Genomic DNA, 9892 nt, shown 5'->3' on the forward strand with positions numbered 1-9892 from the left:
TGTTGCATTAGAGAAACTAATTGAGGCTTAAGCTCAAAGTTGTTTGCTCCAATGGCAGGGATAGAGATGCTTCTCCCATAGAAGTCGGGAGTAGGTGTAGTAAAGTCACCCAGCACCTTCCTTGCATTGTTGGCATTGTTGTTGTTTTCGGCTGCCATGTCTTTTTCTTTGAAGAATTCTGTTAGGTCCTCTACAGAGAGTTGTGCTTTAGCTTCTCTTAGCTTTCGCTTCAAGGTCCTTTCAGGTTTAGGGTCAGCTTCAACAAGAATGCTTTTGTCTTTGCTCCTGCTAATATGAAATAGAAGAGAACAATAAAATATGGAATCCTCTATGTCACAGTATAGAGATTCCTTGAGATGTCAGAGGAAAAGAAAAATAGAAGGAAGAGGTAGAAGAATTCGAACTTAGAAAGATAGAGTTCGAATTGTGCATTGAGTAGGAGTGTTAGTCCATAAATAGAAGGATGTGAGAATAGGGGAAGAAATTTTCGAAAATTAATTAAAAGATTTTAAAAAATTTTGAAAAATTGAAGAATGATTTTCGAAATTAAAGTTGAAAAAGAAATAAAGTGATTTTTGAAAAAGATTTTGAAATTAGAAATCAAAAAGATATGATTGAAAACTATTTTGAAAAAGATGTGATTAAAAAGATATGATTGAAAAGTTATGGTTTTAAAAAGATATGATTGAGAAGATATGATTTGAAAAACAATTTAAAAAGATTTGATTTTGAAAATTAATGACTTGGCTAACAAAAAAGATATGATTCAGACATTAAACCTTTCTCAACAGAAAAGGTAACATACTTGAAATGTTTGAATCAAATCATTAATTGTTAGCAAATATTTTTGAAAATGGAAAGAAATTAATTTTGAAAATATATGATTGAAAAGATATGATTTGAAAAAGATTTGATTTTGAAAAATCATGAAAACTTGAAAAAAAATTGAATTAAAAAACAAAATCTTCCCTCTTGTGCCATCCTGGCGTTAAACGCCCAGAATGGTATCCATTTTGGAGTTTAACGCCCAAAACTCTACCCTTTTGGGCGTTAAACGCCCAGCCAGGTGCCCTGGCTGGCGTTTAAACGCCAGTTTTCCTTCCTCACTGGGCATTTTGAACGCCCAGCTTTTTCTGTGTGCTTCCTCTGCTGTCTGTTATGAATCTTCAATTCTCTGTATTATTGACTTGAAAAGACACAAATTAAAATTTTTTTAGATTTTTAATAATGAGGAATAATCAAAATGAAACTAAGATCAAATAAACAATGCATGCAAGACACCAAACTTAGAAGTTTGTATACTATTGACACTAACAAATTGAGAATGCATATGAGAAACAACAAAACACACAAGACAAGAGAATTTAAAGATCAGAACAAGAAAATCATCAAGAACATCTTGAAAACCAATGAAGACACATGAATGAATTTGAAAAATGCAAGAAAAATAGAAACATGCAATTGACACCAAACTTAAAATGAGACACTAGACTCAACAAGAAACATAAAATATTTATTTTTGGTTTTATGATTTTATAATTTTTTTTGGATTTTCTCGAAATTTATGTGGAAAAGAAAATAAGGATATCAAAACTTTTAATAAGAATTCCAGGAATCATGCAATGCTAGTCTAAGACTCCGGTCCAGGAATTAGACATGGCTTACTAGCCAGCCAAGCTTTCAAAGAAAGCTCCGGTCCAAAACACTAGACATGGCCAATGACCAACCAAGCTTTAGCAGATCATTGCTTTCAATAGCAAAATTGATAGAAATCAACAAGCTTTTATGATGATAAGTTGAAACCTCGGTCCAAAAGATTAGACATGGTTTCACAACCAGCCAGACATCAACAAATCATCATGAAACTCTAGAATTCATTCTTAAAAACTCTGAAGAACAAAAAATTTTTTTTTTTTGAAATTTTTCAAAAATAAGAAGTAAAAAGCTTAAACATAAAATAAAATTACCTAATTTGAGCAACAAGATGAACCGTCAGTTGTCCAAACTCAAACAATCCCCGGCAACGGCGCCAAAAACTTGGTGTTGTTGCTGGATCAAAACTTGGCACTATTATTGCAGGGAACAAATGCGAAACTGTAGTTAGGACATTTAAGTCCCCGGCAACGGCGCCAAAAACTTGGTACGCTCAATTGCAATCTCAACTCTTTATCACAACTTCGCACAACTAACCAGCAAGTGCATTGGGTCGTCCAAGTAATAAACCTTACGCGAGTAAGGGTCGATCCCACGGAGATTGTTCGTATGAAGCAAGCTATGGTCATCTTGTAAATCTCAGTCAGGCAGATTCAAATGGTTATAGATGATTTATGAATAAAGCATAAAATAAAGATAGAGATACTTATGTAATTCATTGGTGAGAATTTCAGATAAGCGTATGGAGATGCTTTGTCCCTTCCGTCTCTCTGCTTTCCTACTGTCTTCATCCAATCCTTCTTACTCCTTTCCATGGCAAGCTGTATGTTGGGCATCACCCTTGTCAGTGGCTACAATCCCATCCTCTCAGTGAAAATGTTCAACGCGCTCTGTCACAGCACGGCTATTCAGCTGTCGGTTCTCGATCATGTCGGAATAGAATCCAGTGATTCTTTTGCGTCTGTCACTAACGCCCCACAATCGCAAGTTTGAAGCTCGTCACAGTCATTCAATCCTTGAATCCTACTCAGAATACTACAGACAAGGTTTAGACCTTTCGGATTCTCAAGAATGCCGCCATTAATTCTAGCTTATACCACGAAGATTCCGATTAAGGGATCCAAGAGATATCCACTCAATCTAAGGTAGAACGGAGGTGGTTGTCAGGCACACGTTCATAGGTGAGAATGATGATGAGTGTCACGGATCATCACATTCATCAAGTTGAGGAACAAGTGATATCTTAGAACAAGAATAAGCTGAATTGAATAGAAGAACAATAGTAATTGCATTAATACTCGAGGTACAGCAGAGCTCCACACCTTAATCTATGGTGTGTAGAAACTCCACCATTGAAAATACATAAGAACAAGGTCTAGGCATGGCCGAGAGGCCAGCCTCCAATGATCTAAGATAGCATAGGACTGATCAAAGATTCAAAATACAATAGCAAAAGGTCCTATTTGTAGAGAACTAGTGGCTTAGGGTTTACAAAGATGAGTAAATGACATAAAAATCCACTTACGGGCCCACTTGGTGTGTGCTTGGACTGAGCATTGAAGCTTTCATGTATAGAGACTCTTCTTGGAGTTAAACGCCAGCTTTTGTGCCAGTTTGGGCGTTTAACTCCCATTCTTGTGCCAGTTCCGGCGTTAAACGCCAGAATTCTTGAGCTGATTTGGAACGCCGGTTCGGGCTATCAAATCTCGGGAAAAGTATGGACTATTATACATTTCTGGAAAGCCCAGGATGTCTACTTTCCAACGCAGTTAAGATCGTGCCAATTGGGCTTCTGTAGATCCAGAAAATCCACTTCAAGTGCAGGGAGGTCAGAATCCAACAGCATTTGCAGTCCTTTTCAGCCTCTGAATCAGATTTTTGCTCAGGTCCTTCAATTTCAGCCAGAAAATACCTGAAATCACAGAAAAACACACAAACTCATAGTAAAGTCCAGAAAAGTGAATTTTAAATAAAAACTAATAAAAATATAATAAAAACTAACTAAAACATACTAAAAACATACTAAAAACAATGCCAAAAAGCGTATAAATTATCCGCTCATCAATACCGTCCCTCAACTGCGCATCACCAAGAGGCACAAGATCGGGGGATTAGTTCCCTACCACCTTCTCCTGGAGGCATACACTAGAGGAAAATAAATCGGGAGATTAGTGCCTGGTGCACAAAATTGTGATCTCAATGGCGCCAACAACTTGGTACGCACAATTGTAATCTCAACTCTTTTTCACAACTTCGCACAACTAACCAGCAAGTGCACTAGGTCGTCCGAGTAAGAAACCTTACGTGATTAAGGGTCGATCCCACGGAGATTGTCAGCTTGAAGTAAGCTATGGTCATCTTGTAAATCTCAGTCAGGCAGATTCAAATGGTTATAGAGTTTTAATAATTAAATGATAAATAAACATAAAATAAAGATAAAGATACTTATGCAATTCATTGGTGGGAATTTCATATAAGTGTATGGAGATGCCTCATTCCTTTTGAATCTCTACTTTCCTACTGCCTTCATCCAATCCTTCATACTCCTTTCCATGGCAAGCTGTATGTAGGGCGTCACCGTTGTCAATGGCTACTTCCCATCCTCTCAGTGAAAAAGGTCCTCTACGATTTCCCGCATGGCTAATCAGCTGTTGGTTCTCGATCATGTAGGAATAGGATTTACTATCCTTTTGCGTCTGTCACCACGCCCTACAGTCACGAGTTTGAAGCTCGTCACAATCATCCCATCCCAGATCCTACTCAGAATGCCACAGACAAGGTTTAGACTTTCCGGATCTCAAGAATGCTGCCAATGGATTCTAGCTTATACCACGAAGACTCTGATCTCACAGAATGGAAGGCTCTGTTGTCAGGAGAGGTAACCATGAGTCGTGGACCAGGAATCTAAGAGATACACACTCTAGCTTTCGCAGGTAGAACAGAAGTGTTTGTCAGGAACGCGTTCATAAGTGAGAATGGTGATGAGTGTCACAGATCATCACATTCATCAGGTTGAAGTGCAAATGAATATCCTAGAATAAGAATAAGCATGAATTGAATAGAAACTAGTAGTAATTGCATTAATACTCGAGGAACAGCAGAGCTCCACACCCTTAATCTATAGTGTGTAGAAACTCCACCGTTGAAAATACATAAGTGATAAAGGTCCAGGCATGGCCGTGAGGCCAGCCCCCAAAACGTGATCAAAGGATCAAAAGATAATCCAAATATGTAGGTCTAAGGACTAGACGTCCAAAGATGAAAATACAATAGTAAAAAGTCCTATTTATACTAGACTAGTTACTAGGGGTACAGAAATGAGTAAATGATGCAGAAATCCACTTTCGGGCCCACTTGGTGTGTGCTCGGGCTGAGCATTGAAGCTTTCACGTGTAGAGGTCTTCCTTGGAGTTGAACGCCAGTTTGTAACTTGTTTCTGGCGTTTAACTCTGGTTTGCAACTTGTTTCTAGCGTTTAACGCCAGAATAGGGCAGAAAGCTGGCGTTAAATGCCAATTTGCGTCGTTTAAACTCAGGCAAAGTATGGACTATTATATATTTCTAGAAAGCCCTAGATGTCTACTTTCTAACGCAATTAATAGTGCGCCATTTGGACTTTTGTAGCTCCAAAATTTCATTTCAAGTGTAGGAAGGTCAGAATCCAACAACATCAGCAGTCCTTTGTCGGCCTCTGAATCAGATTTTTGCTCAGGTCCCTCAATTTCAGCCAGAAAGTACATGAAATCACAGAAAAACACACAAACTCACAGTAAAGTCCAAAAATGTAAATTTTGCTTAAAAACTAATAAAAATATACTAAAAACTAACTAAATCCTACTAAAAACTATGTAAAAACAATGCTAAAAAGCGTATAAATTATCCGCTCATCACAACACCAAACTTAAATTGTTGCTTGTCCCCAAGTAACTGAAAACAAATTAGGATAAAAAGAAGAGAATATACAATGAATCTCACAATATCAATGAAACTTAGTCCCAATTAGATGAGCGGAGCTAGTAGCTTTTTGCTTCTGAACAGTTTTGGCATCTCACTTTATCCTTTAAAATTCAGAATGATTGGCATCTATAGGAACTCAGAATTTTAGATAGTGTTATTGATTCTCCTAGTTAAGTATGTTGATTCTTGAACACAGCTACTTTATGAGTCTTGGCCGTGGCCCTAAGCACTTTGTTTTCCAGTATTACCACCGGATACATAAATACCACAGACACATAACTGGGTGAGCTTTTCAGATTGTGACTCAGCTTTGCTAAAGTCCCCAGGTGTCCAGAGTTCTTAAGCACACTCTTTTTGCTTTGGATCACGACTTTAACCACTCAGTCTCAAGCTTTTCACTTGGACCTTCATGACACAAGCACATGGTTAGGGACAGCTTGATTTAGCCGCTTAGGCTTGGATTTTATTTCCTTGGGCTCTCCTATCCATTAATTCTCAAAGCCTTTGATCCTTTTTTACCCTTGCCTTTTGGTTTTAAGGGCTATTGGCTTTTTCTGCTTGCTTTTTTTTCTTTCTCTTTTTTTTTTGCCATTTTTTCACTGCTTTTTCTTGCTTCAAGAATCAATTTCATGATTTTTCAGATTATCAATAACATTTTTCTTTGTTCATCATTCTTTCAAGAGCCAACAATTTTAACATTCATAAACTTCACTATAAAAAATATGTACTGTTCAAGCATTCATTCAGAAAACAAAAAGTATTGCCACCACATCAAAATAATTAAAATAATTTCAAGATAAAATTTGAAATCCAAGTACTTCTTGTTCTTTTGTAATTAAGCACATTTTTCATTTAAGAGAGGTGAAGGATTCATGGAATTATTCATAGCTTTAAGTCATAGACACTAGACACTAATGATCATATAGTAAAGACACAAAACATGAAGCATAAAAATCGAAAAACAGAAAAATAAGAGCAAGGAGATTAAAGAATGAGTCCACCTTAGTGAGGGTGGCGTCTTCCTCTTGAAGAACCAATGGTGCTCTTGAGCTCCTCTATGTCTCTTCCTTGCCTCTGTTGCTTGATCCTTAGTGCTTGATCCTTAGTTGCTCCCAATAGTTGTGTGGAGGAAAATGTATCCCTTGAGGTATCTCAGGGATTTCTTGATGATGGAATTCCTCATGCTCTTGTTGAGGTCCATGAGTGGGCTCTCTTGTTGTGCAGTCAAATGCTCTACTACTGAGCTATGGACCCTTGAGATGAATCTCTCCATCTCCCATGACTCAGAGGTGGAAGCTTTTGTCTTCCCTTTTCTCTTTTTAGAGGTTTCCTCGGCCTTAGCTGCCATAAATGGTTATGGAAAAATAAAAAGTAACGCTTTTACCACACCAAACTTAAAAGGTTTACTCGTCCCCGAGCAAAAGAAGAAAGAAAGAAGGGGAAGAAGAAGAGAATGGAGAAGATGGAGGGAGAGAGAATGAGTTGAGGTTAGTGGGGATCCTGTGGGGTCCATAGATCCTGAGGGGTCAAGGATTTGTCATCCCTGCTCCAATTAGGCGTGTAAATGCCCTTAGTGTGCAATCCTGGCGTTTAACGCCAGATTGCTGCTTGTTTCTGGTGTTAAGCGCCAGCTTTTATTCCTTTCCTGACGTTAAACGCCAGGATGCAACCTGTTTCTGGCATTTAACGCCAGATTGTAGCCTGTTTCTGGTGTTTAATGCCAGTCTGGTGCTTGTTTCTGGCGTTTAACGCCCAGAATGGTGCCAGACTGGGCGTTAAACGCCCATTCTGCTACCCTTATTAGCGTTTAAATGCCAGTAAGTTGCTCCTCCAGGGTGTGCTATTTTTAATGCTATTTTTTATTTTTCTTGAATTTTTGCAATTGTTTTTGTGACTCCACATGATCATCAACCAAAAAAAAAAGAAAATAACACGAAATAACATAGATAAATAAAAATTGGGTTGCCTCCCAATAAGCGCTTCTTTAATGTCAATAGCTTGATAGTGGGCTCTCATGGAGCCTCACAGATGTTCAGAGCATTGTTGGGACCTCCCAACACCAAACTTAGAGTTTGAATGTAGGGGTTCAACACCAAACTTAGAGTTTGGTTGTGGCCTCCCAACACCAAACTTAGAGTTTGATTGTGGGGGCTTTGGTTGACTCTGCAGTGAGAGAAGCTTTTCTTGCTTCCTCTCCATGGTTACAGAAGGAAATCATTGAGTTTTAAACACAAGGTAGTCCTCATTCAGTTGAAGGACCAACTCTCCTCTGTCCACATCAATCACAGCTTTTGTTGTGGCTAGGAAGGATCTTCCAAGGATGATGGATTCATCCTCATCCTTCCCAGTGTCTAGGATTATGAAATCAGTAGGGATGTAAAGGCCTTTGACCTTTACTAGCACGTCCTCTACCTATCCATAAGTCTTTTTCATAGATTTGTCTGCCATCTCTAATGAGAATGTGGCAGCCTGTACCTCAAAGATTCTCAGTTTCTCCATTACAGAGAGTGTCATTAAGATTATGCCTGACCCCAGGTCACACAGAGCCTTCTCAAAGGTCATGGTGCCTATGGTACAGGAAATTAAGAATTTACCAGGATCCTATTTCTTTTGAGGTAATGTGTGCTGAACCCAGGTATTCAGTTCATTAATGAGCAATAGAGGTTCATCCTCCCAAGTCTCATTACCAAATAGCTTGGCATTCAGCTTCATGATTGCTCCTAGGGCAACTTGCCCTTCAACACTGTCTTCATCTTCTTCAGAAGATGAATAGTCATTAGAGCTCATGAATAGTAAAAGGAGGTTCAATGGAATCTCTATGGTCTCTAGATGAGCCTCAGATTCCTTAGGTTCCTCAATTGGGAACTTTTTTTTGTCCAGAGGACGTCCCAAGAGGTTTTCTTCACTGGGATTCACGTCCTCCTCCTCCTCTGTGCATTCGGCCACACCAAGTAAGGTTATGGCCTTGCACTCTCTTTTTGGGTTCTCTTCTGTATTGCTTGGGAAAGTACTAGGAGGAGTTTCAGTGACTTTTTTACTCAGCTGGCCCACTTGTGCCTCCAAATTTCTAATGGAGGACCTTGTTTCATTCATGAAACTTAGAGTGGCCTTAGATAGATCAGAGACTATGTTTGCTAAACTAGAGGGGCTTTGCTCAGAATTCTCTGTCTGTTACTGAGAGGATGATGGAAAAGGCTTGCTATTGCTAAACCTGTTTCTTCCACCATTATTAAAGCCTTGTTAGGGCTTTTGTTGATCTTTCCATGAGAAATTTGGATGATTTCTCCATGAGGGATTATAGGTGTTTCCATAGGCTTCACCCATGTAATTCACCTCTGCTATTGCAGGGTTCTCAGGATTATAAGCTTCTTCTTCAGAAGATGATTCTTTAGTACTGTTGGATGCATTTTGCAATCCATTCAGACTCTGAGAAATCTAATTGACTTGTTGAGTCAACATTTTGTTCTGAGCTAATATGACATTCAGAGCATCAATTTCAAGAACTCCCTTCCTCTAAGGCGTCCCATTACTCACATGATTCTTTTCAGAAGTGTACATGAACTGATTATTTGCAACCATGTCAATGAGTTCCTGAGCTTCTGCAGGTGTTTTCTTCAGGTGAATAGATCCACCTGCAAAATGGTCCAATGACATCTTAGACAATTCAGATAGACCATCATAGAATATATCCAAGATGGTCCATTCTAAAAGCATGTTAGAAGGACACTTTTTGGTCAGTTGCTTGTATCTCTCCCAAGCTTCATAGAGGGATTCACCTTCTTTCTGTCTGAAGGTTTGAACATCCACTCTAAGCTTAATTCGCTTTTGAGGAGGAAAGAACTTAGCTAAGAAAGCCGTAACCAGCTTATCCCAAGAGTTCAGGCTATCTTTAGGTTGAGAGTCCAACCATCCTCTAGCTCTGTCTCTTATAGCAAAAGGGAAAAGCATAAGTCTGTAGACCTCGGGATCAACCCCATTGGTCTTAACAGTATCACAGATCTGTAAGAATTCAGTTAAGAACTGAAAAGGATATTCTGATAGAAGTCCATAAAACTTACAATTCTGTTGTATCAGAGAAACTAATTGAGGCTTTAGCTCAAAATTGTTTGCTCCAATGGTAAGGATCGAGATGCTTCTTCCATGTAAGTTGGAATTTGGTGCAGTAAAGTCACCAAGCATCTTCCTTGCGCCTCCACCATTGTTATTGGGTTCGGCCATGTCTTTTTTTCTTTTTCGAGATTCTCTGTATGGTTTTCTCTGGATTGTTGTGCTTTAGCTTCTCT

At 38.8% G+C, this 9892-nt stretch overlaps 1 non-coding gene across 1 annotated transcript; it reads left to right on the forward strand.

Annotated features, from left to right (window-relative positions):
- The first annotated feature begins 9317 nt into the window (after window positions 1-9317).
- LOC112799155 (small nucleolar RNA R71) lies at window positions 9318-9425 on the forward strand. Its single transcript, XR_003200734.1, has one exon. It is a non-coding gene; the product is annotated as a small nucleolar RNA R71 (small nucleolar RNA).
- Window positions 9426-9892: the final 467 nt, after the last annotated feature.

Source organism: Arachis hypogaea, chromosome 4 (genome assembly GCF_003086295.3).
Source record: "Arachis hypogaea cultivar Tifrunner chromosome 4, arahy.Tifrunner.gnm2.J5K5, whole genome shotgun sequence".
Taxonomy (NCBI): domain Eukaryota; kingdom Viridiplantae; phylum Streptophyta; class Magnoliopsida; order Fabales; family Fabaceae; genus Arachis; species Arachis hypogaea.